Source organism: Mustela putorius, unplaced genomic scaffold (assembly GCF_011764305.1).
Source record: "Mustela putorius furo isolate JIRA1106 unplaced genomic scaffold, ASM1176430v1.1 tig00000765_pilon_pilon_pilon, whole genome shotgun sequence".
Classification (NCBI taxonomy): domain Eukaryota; kingdom Metazoa; phylum Chordata; class Mammalia; order Carnivora; family Mustelidae; genus Mustela; species Mustela putorius.
The window spans coordinates 11,038,014-11,052,918 of record NW_025421470.1 but is presented as its reverse complement, the minus strand read 5'-3'; the positions used below and the strand labels follow the sequence as shown (position 1 = coordinate 11,052,918).

The window sequence follows — 14,905 nt, the reverse complement described above, 5'->3', positions numbered from 1 at the left end:
ACTCCTTTTCCCCCCAAACTTTATGGAGGTAATATATCTTTTGGGTATAAATGTGATGATTTAGTAAGCATGTACATTGTGTAGTGATTAACACAGTTGAGCTAATTAAACACATCCACACCTCACAGTTAACTGTGTGTGTGTGTGTGTGTGTGTGTGGTGAGAACACTTAAGATCATTCTCTCAGCAAACTTCACATGTAAAATACATTATTATTAAATAAATATAGTCACCATACTATATATTAGTTCCCCAGAACTTAACTTATTTGATAACTGAAAGTTCCTAACGTTTGACAAGTATCTTCTTGTTCCCTCTTTGCAAGCACCATTTTACTTTCTGGTCCTGGGAGGTTGGCTTTTTTAGATTCCACATATAAGTGAGATTATATGGTATTTGTCTCTCTGTGTCTGGCTTATTTCACTTAGCAAAATGTCCTCCAGGTTCATCCATGTTTCAATTAGCATGATTTCCTCACTTTTTTAAATGGCTGAATAATTTTGCAGTGTGTGTGTATTTTACACACACACATACACACATACATATATACATATATACATATACCACATTTTCTTTAATTATCCACTGACCAGTATTTGGATCGTTTCCCTTATCTTGGTTATTGTGAATAAAGCTGCAGTAAACACGCAGTTCATACATCTCTTTGAGATACTGATTTCATTCCTTCGGATATGTACTCAGCAGTGGGATTGCTGGATCACAATACTAGTTATGTTTTTCATTTTTTACAAAAAGATTTTATTTATTTATTTGACAGTGAGAGAGGGAGCACAAGCAAGGGAAGTGGGAGAGGGAGAAGCAGGTTCCCCTCTGAGAAAGGAGCCCGATGGTGGAGCTTGATGTGGGGCTCGATCCTAGGACCTTTGGATCATGACCTGAGCCGAAGGCAGACACCCAACAACTGAGCCCCCCAGGTGCTCCTATATTTTCAGTTTTTTGAGGAGCCTCCATACTGTTTTCCATAATGGGTACCAATTCACATTCTTCCCAATCGTGCACAAGGGTTCCCTTTTCTCCACATCCTTGCTGGCATTTGTTCTCTGTTCTCTGTTCAGGAATAGCTATCCTATCTCATCGTCGTTCTGTTCTGCATTTCTCTGATGATTAGTGAGGTTAACATCTTCTCATATGTTCGTTTGCCATACGTGTATCTTCTGTGGAAAAATGCCTGTTCAGGTCCTTTGCCCATTTTTTGGTTGTTTTTAACATACAATGGCATATTGGTCTCAGGTGTTCAATATATTAATTCAGCAACTCTGTACATTACTCATGGCTTCCCACAGTGTCGTGACCATCTGTCCTCACACGATGTTATTACAGTGTTATTGACTGTGTTCCTATGCTATACTTTTCATCTTCATGACATATTTTGTAACTGGAAGTTTGTGACTCTTAAATCACCTTTATCTATTTCACCTCCCCCCCACCGCCACCTTCACTCTGGCAACCACCAATTTACTCTCTGTATTTAAGAGTTTGTTTGTTCATTTGTTTTTTAGATTCTACATACAGAGGAAGTCATATGAATTTGTCCTTTGTCTGACTTTTTTTTACCTATAATGTCCTCATTGTCCATCTATGTTATCACAAATGGCAGGATCTCATTCCTTTTCATGGCTGAGTAATATTTCAGAGAGAGAGAGATTGAGAGAGAGTGTGTGTGTGTGTGTGTACACCCCACATCTTCTTTATCCATTTACCTGTGGTGGACATTTGAGTTGCTTCCTTATCTTGGCAGCTATAATGCTGCTATAAATACAAGGGTGTGTGTATCTTTTGAAATTAGTGTTTTCATTTTCTCTGGGTCAGTACCCAGTAGTAGAATTCAGAATAGTGAATACCAGATCATGTGGTATTTCTGTTTTTAATTTTTTGTGGCACCTCCGTAGTTTTCTGTAGTAGCTGAACCAATTTATATTCTAACCAACAGTACAGAGGGGTTTCTTTTTATCCACATGCTCACAAGCACTTGTTGTCTTTTTGATTCCAGTCATTCTGACAGCTGTAAAGTTCTATCTCATTTTTCTGATTTGCATTTCTCTGATGATTCATAATGTCAGACATCTTTTCATGTGTCTGTTGGCCTTCTCAATATCTTTAGGAAACTGTGTTCAGGCCCTCTGTCCATTTTTTAGTCAGATTTTTTTCTGGTGTTGGCTTGTATAAGCTTTTTAATTCATTTTGGGTATTAACCCCTTATTGGATATGTCATTTGCTAATATCTTTTCCCATTCATCAGCTTGCCTGTTCCTTTTGTTGGTTTCCTTTGCTGTGCAAAAGCTTTTTATTTTTATGGACATTGGGGAGGGTATGTGCTATGGTGAGTGCTGTGAAGTGTGTAAACCTGGTGATTCACAGACCTGTACCCCTGGGGATAAAAATACATTATATGTTTATTAAACTAAAAAAAAATAAATTAAAAAAAAAAGCTTTTTATTTTGGTGTAGTCTCAAGTTTATTTCTGCTTTTGTTTCCCTTGCCTGAGAAGACACATCTAGAAAAATGTTGCTAAGGCTGACACCACAGAGATTACTGCCTACGTTTTTTTCTAGGAGTTCTGTGGTTTCAGATGTTAACACGTAGGTCTTTAATCCCTTTTGAGTATATTTTTGGGTATGGTGTGAGAAAGTGGTCCAGTTTCATTCTTCCAGTTTTCTCAGCACCATTTATTAAGGAGACTGTCTTTTCCCCAGTCTTGCCTCCTTTGTTGTAGATTAATTGACCATAGAAGCATGAGGTTATTTCTGGGTTCTCTATTTTGTTCTGTTGATCTATGTGTCTGGTTTTTTTGTTGTTGTTGTTGTCGTTGTTGGTTTTTTTGTCAGTACCATACTTTTTTGATTACTACAAGTTTGTAGTATTCTTGAAATCGGGGCTTGTGATACCTTCAGTTTTCTTCTTTCGCAGGATTGTTTTGGCTATTTGAGGTCTCACGGTTCCATACAAATTTTAGTATTACTTGTGTGAAGTACTACTTCTGTGAAGTAAGCTATTGATATTTTGATGGGGGTTGCATTGAATCTGTAGATTGCTTAATTTTTAAAATTATTTGTGTCTTTGCTATTGAGTTGTACGAGTTAATTGTAGACTTTTATAAAAAAAAGATTTATTTATTAGAGAGTGCGCACGTGTGTGAGTGGGGTAAGGGGCAGAGGGAGAGAGAGTCCTTAAGCAGACTCCCCACTGAGTGCAGAGCCTAACCCTGGGCTGCATCCCAGGACCCCGGGATCATGACCTGAGGCGAAAGCAAGAGTCAGATGGTCAACCAACTGAGTACCCAGGTGCCCCAATTATAAACTACTTTTTTTTTTTTTAGATTTTATATATTTATTTTAGATAGAGTGCTAGTGAGGAGGGGCAGAGGGAGAGGGAGAAAGAATCCAAAGCAGACTCCAAGCTGGTGGAGCTTGGATCCAAGATGGTGAGGGTCCATCCATGACCTTGAGACCATGACCTGAGCAACAAACCAAGAGTCAGATGCTTAACTGACTGAGCTACTCAGATGCCCCTGTAAACTTCTTAATATCAAGGATCACGCTGATAATTCCTCACCTAAGCCAACTCCCTAATTTTGGCATGATGTGTAGACCATTGTCTCTGATTCTGGGAGTAGACCTTCATGGTATCATTTGAATGAGATGAGGATTTAGAAATGAGCTTTTTTAAGATAATCCCGAAATGCTTCAGTGAGATAAAAATTACCGACACAAGCCTGTTTATGTGTTGGGTCAGTATAGCTTTTATGTTGTTAGTGAGTAAGACTTTGAAGAGAGGAAGTCTTTCAAAAGTATAAAGGATTATTTTCAAGTAAGATCTAAATAGGAATGATTATCTGATCATAAATTAGGAGAATGTGAGAATACCAATATGCTTATGCTCAGCCATGACAGAAAAAAAAAACCTTCTTTTTTTGTTTTTATACCCATATTTCTTAACATTTGAAAATTTAGCTACATCGAGAGAGGATTTCTACTCTGGAAATTTGAACGAAAAGGTCTTAAAATATCTAGCTAGCCAAATGATATTACTTAGAGATGAAGGGACTGAAGTTTACATCTCTCACATTATTCTAAATTTGTGTTTTAGCTTTATTTTTATAGTTAATGGCAGTGAATGCAGTTTTAATTTTTTTCTGAAAAGCCTTTATAATTTGCCTCTAGGGTTATATATATTTTCCTTACACAAACTAAATGCTGTTTTTGTGAGGCTTCATATCTACTGTTACATTGTATTCAAATTTTGTTTATATACTTAAGGATATTTTGATGTTCCTTTTTTTTTCCCACTTAATCTGCATTAAGATATATGCAGAATTTGATCAGTGTTTACAGAGATGGATCCGCTTTTAACTGGTGGCATTTTTTTAGAGTACCTGGTTTTTATTCTGTACTTTCTAGACTTTTATCCCCACTTCAGTGAAATTGAAAATCACAATATGGCTGTTACATGTATTTATTATTTGGTCATAAAGGTATTTGGAAAACCCGCTAGTCTTTGTGTATCTAGTAAAGGGCATTCGTTATTTTGTTATATATTTCTATATTATTTGTAATATAATTTTACAAAAACTGGACATAATGAAATTAAGATGAGTATTTTCTGTTTTCTAGTAAAGCATTTTTGTTTCATTCAACATAGATTATACCCCACTCCACTCACTTCTAAACAAACAAACAACTTTTTAAAAATAAATTTTCTCGCTATCCTTACTAAATATGTTATAAAGGATTCATAATCACAATTTTAGATACACCACTTAATTATATTAAACATTCTTGCTCAAAAGCCTTATTGTTGGGGTGCCTGGGTGGCTCAGTGGGTTAAAGCCTCTGCCTTCCTCTCAGGTCATTGTCTCAGGATCCTGGGATCCAGCCCCACATTGGGCTCTCTGCTCAGCAGGGAGCCTGCTTCCTCCTCTCTCTCTCTCTGTCTCTCTGCTAAAATGTAATTTCTGTCTGTCAAATAAATAAATAAAATCTTAAAAAAAAAAAGCCTACTGTTCATTTGTTCTGTCTCTTCAATTAACTTTTTATTTTTTTATTACTGTTATTATTTATTTATGTATTCAACAGAGAGGCAGCAAGAGAGGGAACACAATAGGGGGAAGAGGGAGAGGGAGAAGCAGGCCCCCCACAGAACAGGGAGCCCAATGTGGGGCTTGATCCCAGGACCTTGGGATCATGACCTGAGCCAAAGGCAGATGCTTAACGGACTGAGCCACCCAGACTCCCCTCAATTAAATTTTTTAATTGAGCTTAAAGTTGCTTTTTTGTTGTTGTTTTAATGATTAAAATACTTGTTGGGAATTTTTGGGAAAAAGTTCTTCTCTCACATGATAGTTCAGCACAGATACTCTAATTTGTATGGAACTGCTAGGATTGCAGAACTCTTGACATTTATTCCGAGGGTTTTTTTGTGCATGTGACTTGTAACTTTTTTTTAACGTTATCAAGATATAATTAAACTGCACCAAACTGCATATTTTTGAAGTGTGCTATTTGATCAGTTTTGATATGTGCAAATACCTGTGAAACCCTCACCTTTCCCCAAAGTTTCCTTGTGCCTCTTTGTACTTTTGTAATCTGTCCCTTCCTCTACTCCCATCTCCTGACAAGTACTGATTGGTTGTCTGGCACTATAGATTAGTTTATGTTTTCTAGAATTTTTACAAAAATGGAGTCATATTTTATACCCACAGACACACACACCCCTGGCTGCTGCTGCTTTTTTTTTTTTTTTTTTTTTTTTTTTTTTTTTTTCCACATAGCATGATACTTGGACATTCATGCATGTTAGGGCTTGTAGTACCGGTTGGTTCCTTTTTATTGCTAAGTAGTACAACAGATATGTCACTGCCCATTCATTCATCAGTTGATTAACTTTCAGGTTTCTAGTTCTGGCTCTTCAAAATAAAGCTGATATGAATGCTCATATAGAAATATTTGTGTTAGTGGCTAGATTTAGTGAGATCTATCCCAACTTTTTGCTTCTTTCTTTAGTAGGCTCCACACGCAGCATGGAGCCTAACACCGGGCTTGAATTCATGGTCCTGATACCAAGTCTCCAGGTGAGATCAAGAGTCAGACATTTAACCAACCGAGTCACCCAGACACCACTGTACAACTTTTTAAGAAAGGTATATTTTTCCATCAGGTTGTAGCATCTTACATTTCTGTCAGCAGTGCATGAGATTCCTTGCTAGCCCTTGGTATGGTCAGTCTTTTCCGTGTTTGCCATCCCAGTGGAAATACCATTGCAGTTTTATTTCCTTAATGGCTCATAATGTTGAGCATCTTTCCATGTGTTTATTGGCCATTTCTGTAAGTTAATTTGTGAAGTGTCTGTTCATGTCTTTTGACCATTTCCTCTCTCAGTTGTTTGACTTTTTTTTTTTTTTTTTGTAAAAAAAAATATGCTTATTTGGGAATAGCAGAATTGCAATTCAGGATAAGCAAGCTATGGTGAACCATAGGCAAATATGTCTTATTATTTTTAAGTTGTAAGAGTTCCTTGTAGGGGCTCCTGGGTGGCTCAGTGGGTTAATAAGCCTCTGCCTGTGGCTCAGGTCCTGATCTCAAGGTCCTGGGATCGAGTCCTGCATCGGGCTCTCTGCTCAGCAGGGAGCCTGCTCCTTCTCTCTCTGCCTGCCTGCCTCTCTGTCTACTTGTGATCTCTCTCTGTCAAATAAATAAATAAAATCTTAAAAAAAAAAAAAGAGTTCCTTGTATACTCTGAGTATAGTTTCTTTGTCTGATGATTATGTTGCAAATATATTTTTCCTGCTTTATAGTTTGCCTTTTTCTCTTTTTAATGGTACTTTTGAAGAGCTAATTTTTCATTTCGATGACACCCCCCCCTTTTTTTTTTGTTAAATAAGTCACACTTATTTGAGTCCTAAAAAATTATTGTTTAGCTGCTCAGGGTCATGAAGGTATTCTCTCATCTTTTAGAATTTTAATGTTAAACTACAAGGTTTTAAATTAGTTCAAATTTAAATTTCAAAATTTGACCCATTTTGAGTTAATTTTTGTGTGTAGTAAGGAGTTAGAATCAATGTTTTTGTTTTTGTTTTTCTTTTTTTCCACATGGGTATCCAGTTGATCCACTTCTATTTGTTAGAAAAGCCCTTTTTTCCCTCCAGTGATTTGCCTTTGCTACTTTATTAAAAATGAATTCACTAAGCATGTGTAAGTCTATTTCTGAACTTCTGTTTTCTGCTCCATTGATCTGGTAGTTTCCCTTTACACCGGTTCCAAAGGTCTTGATTACTGTTGCTTCATAGTAAATCTTGAAACCAGGTAGGGTAAGTCCTCCAATTTTGTTCTTTTTAAAAACTGCTCTGGCTATTCTAGGTCCTTTGCATTTCCATGTAAATTTAATATGAGCTTATTTAGTTTCTTCTAAAAAGCCTGCTGCAGTTTTGATTAGAATAGCCTTGAACATACAGATCCATTTGGAGAGAATTGCAATTTTAATGATACTGAATTTTGCAGTCCATGAACTTAGTATATCTCTCCATTTATGTAGGTCTTCCTTAATTTCTGCCCCCGCCACCTCCAGTGTTTTGTAGTGTTCACTGTAGAGGCCTTGGATGTCTTTTCTTTTGTTTGTTTTGTTTTTTCAGTAAGCTCTATGCCCAGTGTGGGGCTTGAACTCAGGACCCTGAGATCAAGAGTTGCAAGCTTTACAGACTGAGCCAGCCAGGCACCCCTGGATGTCTTTTATTAAATTTATACCTAGGGCTTCTACATTTTTTGGCACTGCTGTAAATGGGATTGTCTGTCTAATTTCACTGTCCAGTTGTTTCCAGTATATGAGGATTCAGTTTATTTTAATATGTTATTAACCTTCTATCTTGCAATTTTGCTACATCACTTTGCAAAACCAGAATTTGATAAATTTACTTATTATATTTAGTGGATTCCTTGGAGTTTTCTGTAAGTAGGGTGAGTTTCATTTTGTTCTTTTCCAATTTTTTAGCTATTATTTTGCTGTTTTTCTTATCTTATTTCAATGGCCAGAACCTCCAGAACAATGTTGAATAGGAGTGGTAAAAGCAGATTTTCCTGCCTTTTTCCTATCTTTTGGAGAGAAATTGTGGTTTTTTTGTTTTGTTCTTTTAAATTTTATTTATTTACTTGACAAAGAGAGAAAGTGTACAAGTAGGGAGAGCAGCAGAGGGAGAGGGAGAAGCATGTTCTCCGCTGAGCAGGGAGTCCACGGTGGGGCTCCATCCCAGGACCCTGGGATCATGACCTAAGCCAAAGGCAGACCCTTAACCGACTAAGCTACCCAGGTGCTCTAAAGGGAGAAATTCAGCTTGAAACCATTAACTACGGTGTAGCTGTGGGGTTTCATAGATGCCCTATATCTGAGGAAGTTTCCTACTAATCTGGTTATCTGTGAGTTTTTATCATTATTGGGTTTGAGTTTTTGTCAACCCCCCCCCACACATTTATTGAATTGATCATATTGGGGTTTCTTGCTTTATTATTTTGATATGGTAAATTACATTAACTGATTATCAGATGGTAAGCAAATCTTGTATTTCTGGGATAAACCCTACTTGGTCATGTTTTATTATCCTTTTTGTATAGTATTAAGATCAAAGTTTTAGTATCTTCTGAAAGATTTTGGCATCTGTATTCCCTAGGATGTCTTCTAATTTTGGGGGGGGGGGTAATATCTGTCGGTTATTAGCATCATTCTGGCTTCAAAACATGAGTTGGGCACTGATCCTCTGTTGTTTGAAAAAGTTTGCATAGCTTTTGTATTATTTTTTTTCCTTGAATGTTTGGTAGAATTCGCCAGTGAAACCATCTGAGAATGCCCTTTTCTTTTTTGGGAAGGGTTCTGTTAAAATCAGTTCCTTGGGGCGCTTGGGTGGCTCCTTGGGTTAAAGCCTCTGCCTTTGGCTCAGGTCATGATCCCAGGGTTCTAGGATCGAGCCCAGCATCGGGCTCTCTGCCGGGCAGGGAGCCTGCTTCCTCCTCTCTCTCTCTGTCTGCCTCTCTGCCTATGTGTGATCTGTCTGTCAAATAAATAAATAAAATCTTTAAAAAAATAAAAATAAAATAAAAATCAGTTCCCTTAATAAGCATAGGAATACATGGATATTCTGTTTCTCCTTGAATCAATTTTGGTAAGTTTTATTTTTCAAGAAGTTTGTTCATCCACGTTGTCAAATTTGTTGGCATAAAGTTGTTTTTAGTATTTCTTACCGTATTATTATGTTTAGGATTAATGGTAATTCTGATCAGATTTGTGTTCTCTCTCTTTTAATCAATCTCAGAAAGGACGGACTTGTCTTTTTTTTTTTTTTTTTTTTTTTTTTAAAGGTTTTATTTATTTTGGGGAACTTCGGTAGTTCAGATGGCTAAGCGTCTGCCTTCTGCTCAGGTCATGATCTCCACATCCTGGGATTGAACCCCATGTGGGGCTCCCTGCTCAGCAGGGAGTCTGGCTCTTTCTCCCTCTGCCTCTCCACCTGCTTGTCTTCTCTCTTTCTCTCTCTCTCAAATGAATAAAGAAAATCCTGAAAATATTTATTTATTTATTTATGAATGAGAGAGTGCGAGCACAGACAGGTGGGGGGCAGAGGGAGAAGCAGACTCCCCACTGAGCAGGGAGCCCAAAGTGTAGCTCCGTATCAGGATCCTGAAATCATGACCTGAGCTGAAGGCAGACACTTAGCTGACTTAGCCACCCAGGTGCCCAGGCCTTATCAATTTTTTTCCCCCCAAGGAACCAGATTTTGGTTTCATTGCTTTTTTTTTTCCCCTCAGCTATTATCTTCCTCAGTATTTAGACCATTAAAATTTAATGTCATTATTGGTATGTTAGAATTAGACCTGCCATTTTTTTGTTTTGTTTGTTCCTCTCTGTATATTTTTCTCTTTTCCTGCCTTTTAAAAATTATTTCAGTAATTTTTAACATTCTGTTTTCATTTATCTATTCACTTTTTCACTATACTCGTTTTTTATTTTTATTTTTCTAAGTAGTTGCTCCAGGGATTAAATATATTTACCTAACTTTCATAGTCTGCTTACAGGTTATATTATACTACTTCAAATAAAATGCAGAAGGCTTGACCTTATAAGTCCCTTTGCTCTTATGGCATAGACCTTTATATTAAAGGTTGTCATAGGTATTATATTTGTGTATATTGAAAGCCCCACTGGACAGTGTTAACAATATTTGCTTTCAACAGTCTACATATCTTAAGGAGAATTATAGGAAAAATATAATTTTATATTTTATATTTACACAGATATTTACCATTTCTGTTCTTCTTCCTTCATGCTTGATGGTCTAAGTTTCTCTCTTAAATTCCCATTTGATTCTTTTTAAACTAGTGTTTTCTTCTCCGCTGAGATCTTGTGTATTTTCAGTCCTTTCATTTGTGTTTACCTTGACCTCCTGGAACATATGGATGATAACTGCTCTAAAAAGTCTTTATGGTAATTTCAGTGTTTGTATCATCTAGGATTTGGGACCTGTTGATGACAGGTGTTCCTTTCTTTGAGAATTGGTGAGGTTTTCCTAGTTCTTTGTATGTCACGTAATTTTGGATTACATCCTGGATACTGGGAATTTCACGTCTGGTTCTGTGTGCTGCGTTAATCCCCTGCACAATGCTGGTGTTTGTTTTAGCAGGTCTTCATCCTGATTAGGTTCAAACTACAAGTTCTGTGTGCTGTCTGCACACAGAGGTTCCATTGTGAGATCAGTTTTCAAGACCTTTGCTGTGTTGCTTTTGCTTTGTCCTGCAGCTCAGGTGTGAGCCTGAGTCTTGTGGGAGTTCATTTATAGAATTACGTGATCCTTACACTCTCCTGCCCATAGAGGCCATTTTCATTAGTCCCTTTGCCCAGAAAGACTGGGTTTGAGTTTGTTTTTGTTTTTAAGATGTTATTTATTTATTTGACAGAGACAGAGACCGTGAGAGAGGGAATACAAGCAGGGGGAGTGGGAGAGGGAGAAGCAGGCTTCCTGCTGAGCAGGGAGCCCGATGGGGGCTCGCAGGGCTCAGTATTGGACCCTGGGATGATGACCTGGACCGAGGGCAGACACTTAACGACTGAGCCACCCAGGCTCCCCAACACTGGATTTCGAGTTTTACTCTTTGCTCTTCTGCCTCACTCCACATCTGGGCCCACCCTTGGGCCAGAGCTGCTACTGAAAAGTGAACAAAAATGGGGGGAGCTTTTGACTCTCTTCTGAAATCTGTCTACTTTTCTTTTCTTACTGTCCTCAGAAAATCGCTTTTTAAAGTTTTTGCCCGGTTTTTACTTTTGAGTGGGACAGAGGGCCTGTAGTGGCCATAAACTATTTTACCCAAACTAGAACTCAGGCTTTTTTTACATTTAGAAATCTTGCATATGTGATATTTTCTTTCTTTTTTTTGTTTTACAAATTTTTTTATTTTTTCAAATTATAGTAATAACGTATAACCAGTATATTCAAAGTAGGAACAAAATACCTTGAACCAGTATGTTATCACTATGATTTGTCTGTGCAGCGTAGAACTGAAAAGAAGGAGGGATTGCCAGGTTTGGCCCATTTGCTGCTTCTGTGTGTTACTGCTTTTGTCTGGGGTTCCCTAGGAACTGAACAGAACCTATTTGTGGATGGTATTTGAAGCCCCTGTGGTGAAAAGAAGTGTGTGGGGGGCTATTCCAATATTCTTATCCTTCAAACAGCATTTAGGCTTTTGTGTTAATAAGTCTGGAAGGTACCTCATCTTCATACCTCCGTGGCTTAGTTTCTATGAGGTCCATTCCTTACCAATATCCAGCTGAGACCAGTGACAATTTTAAGGAACAGGGGAGGAAAGAGAGAGAAGGGCGTTAGTTGACAAGTGTGGGGCGTACGCTGGGTTACAGTGCATCCCCTGGTCACTCATGGATGTCAGATGAAGGGGAAGCAGAGAGGGAGGTTAGAAGGGTCAGAAGACAAATTTTGTCTAACGTTGCTCGTAACAGGTGAACGCTTTTGCGGAAGAGGTTCACAGAGGGTGGGGAATTATTTCCTGAATTCTAGGAAGGACGGTGAACAGCAAATACTCTTAAATGCTTTGCAAGGAGCTGCTGATGATTAGTGTGCTTTGGACCATAGGAGTTGTTCTGCTTTGCCAGACTGTGTGACTCTCAGAATAGCTGTAAAACATTTAAAGTGAGATATATAATTACTGTATCTACAGAAAAGTGACCATAGTTTATGCTTTCCTAGTTACGGTTTAGTATTGATGATGCTAATTTCTTAACCCGAATTGAGGAATATTTGATCTTTCTCTGTGGAATGTTTTTTTTTTTTTTTTAAAGATTTTATTTATTTATTTGACAGAGAGAGAGATCACAAGTAGGCAGAGAGGCAGGCAGAGAGAGAGAGGAGGAAGCAGGCTCCCTGCTGAGCAGAGAGCCCGATGCGGGACTCGATCCCAGGACCCTGAGATCATAACCTGAGCCGAAGGCAGTGGCTTAACCCACTGAGCCACCCAGGCGCCCGGAATGGTTTTAATAAAAGGAATTATTTGTTCCTTGAAGGTTAGTTCAAACACACCCTTAAAATTATTTTTTCTTGGGGCCTTTTAACTGTTAAATCTTTACATTTACATGTATTTCTTGATCTGTTAAATGTATTATACCTTTTTAAAAGATCCTTGGGGAAATTCATAGTAAGATAGAAATACATCTATTTTCTCTCGATTCTAAGCTTTGCGCAGTGGCAGTATTGTAGCCAATGAGGTTTATCCGAGGCATGATTATTGCTCTTTTCTCTCAATTCTCTGTTGTGTAGAATTATGCAGAACACTTCCCTAAGCAAAAATTCTGAAGAAAATATGAGCAAATTGGATGTGGTTATGTAGTAAAAGAATAACAGGCGTATCTGAGCTGGGTTTATTACATACATTCTAGGATAATTTGTATTAGGAACTATGTCACTATAGTCTGCAACTTAAAAATGAAATACATGATCATCTTACTAAATACTCAAAGCCTCTGAACAAATTTAGCAGCCATTTCTAATGAAAATTTCAAGTCAAATAAAAATAATAGGAAACTGCCTAAATGTCTTAAAAGGTATTTACCAAAACACAACAGCAAACATAACTATTCAGAACGTATTTCATTGGTTATGAAATGCCAAAACCATCAGCATGACAGGGAAAATATAAAAGTTCCCGCAGTCCCAGCTATTAAATAGCTTAGCTTTATTGGTTTGGGCACATAATGTAAGCTTAAATTCTTCATTCCCAGAGAATGTAGATCTAGAAAACCAGAAAGACTCATCTGAGAGACTTAGACCCAATAAGAAAACGTAGTAAAGTGGCTGGGTACCAAGAAGATCGATAAATCAATCTTTTCTTTATTTAGCAGTAAATAGTATAGAAGGAAAGTAGAACAGAACAGAATGTTTTCTTATGTTTTATTTGCCTTACTATGGTTTTTTTTTTTTTTTAAGATTTTATTTATTTATTTGACAGAGAGAGATCACAAGTAGGCAGAGAGGCAGGCAGAGAGAGAGAGAGAGGGAAGCAGACTCCCTGCTGAGCGGAGAGCCCCATGCAGGGCTTGATCCCAGGACCCTGGGATAATGACCTGAGCTGAAGACAGCGGCTTAACCCCCTGAGCCAGGTACCCCTTGCCTTACTGTGGTTTTAAAAAATGAGAGCTTACTGCTTTTGTAAATTCAGCAAAAAACAGGTGTGATCTGTCCGTTTAAAGAGCATTATGAAGATTAAGTGAGATGAAACACATTAAAATTTTCTGGAAAATTATTGGGGCACTTCGGTGGTGCAGTCAGATGAGCATGTGTGACTCTTGATTTTGGCTCAGGTCATGATCTCAGGGTCCTGGGATGGAGCCCCGCCTTGGACTCTATTCAGCAGGGAGCCTACTGACCCCTCTCTGCCTGCCTCTTTGCCTACCTGTAATCTCTCTGTCAAATAAATAAATAAAATCTTAAAAAAAAAAAAAGAATTTTCTGAACTAAAGAGTGAATAGAATGGTAACTGAGTTTGGAGAAAAGTGCAATGTAGTGCCTACAGAGGCCTGATGAACGTGGAGGCCAAGTCAGCTGGCCCCAGGAATGTCTTGACAGGCTCCAGAGTGTTTGGTGGCTGCCAAAGACCGAGGTCGGTTCTGCAGCTGAAATGGAAGTTCTTTAAAAATCTGTATCCAGGGGCACCTGGGTGGCTCAGTGGGTTAAGCCTCTGCCTTTGGCTCAGGTCACCGTCTCAGGTTCCCGGGATTGAGCCCTGCATTGGGCTCTCTGCTCAGCAGGGAGCCTGCTTCCCCCTCTCTCTCTTCCTGCCTTTCTGCCTACTTGTGATCTCTCACTGTCAAATAAACAAATAAAATCTTTTTTTTTTTTAAAGATTTTATTTATTTATCAGAGAGAGAGGGGGGGAGAGAGCGAGCACAGGCAGACAGAATGGCAGGCAGAGGCAGAGGGAGAGAAGCAGGCTCCCTGCTCAGCAAGGAGCCCGATGTGGGACTCGATCCCAGGACGCTGGGATCATGACCTGAGCCGAAGGCAGCTGCTTAACCAACTGAGCCACCCAGGCGTCCCAAACAAATAAAATCTTAAAAAAAAAAAATCTGTATCCAGATCTTTGGGAATGTCTTCACCTGCATCCCCAGCAGAGAGGTGACTTCTTTAGTCCCGTTTTACGTAAACCCACAGAGGCTGCTTACCAGAAGGGTTAAGCTTGTGGCTGAAGATAAAGGGTGTATGTGCTAGCGTACAAATGGAAGTGTAGGCCACTTCATGTCTTCCTTCCTTTTCTGCCCCCCCTCAACTCCTCCCCTCCCCCCCAAAGCCAGCACTCTCCCTGTACCCTTCTGTCGGGCAAACTGAATGGCTCCAGCGAAGAGACCT

The 14,905-nt window shown here is 38.6% G+C and overlaps 1 non-coding gene across 1 annotated transcript; it reads left to right on the top strand.

The window, feature by feature from the left end:
* The first annotated feature begins 12,734 nt into the window (after positions 1 to 12,734).
* Positions 12,735 to 12,875, top strand: LOC123393225. Its single transcript, XR_006607953.1, has one exon. It is a non-coding gene; the product is annotated as a U4 spliceosomal RNA (small nuclear RNA).
* Positions 12,876 to 14,905: the final 2,030 nt, after the last annotated feature.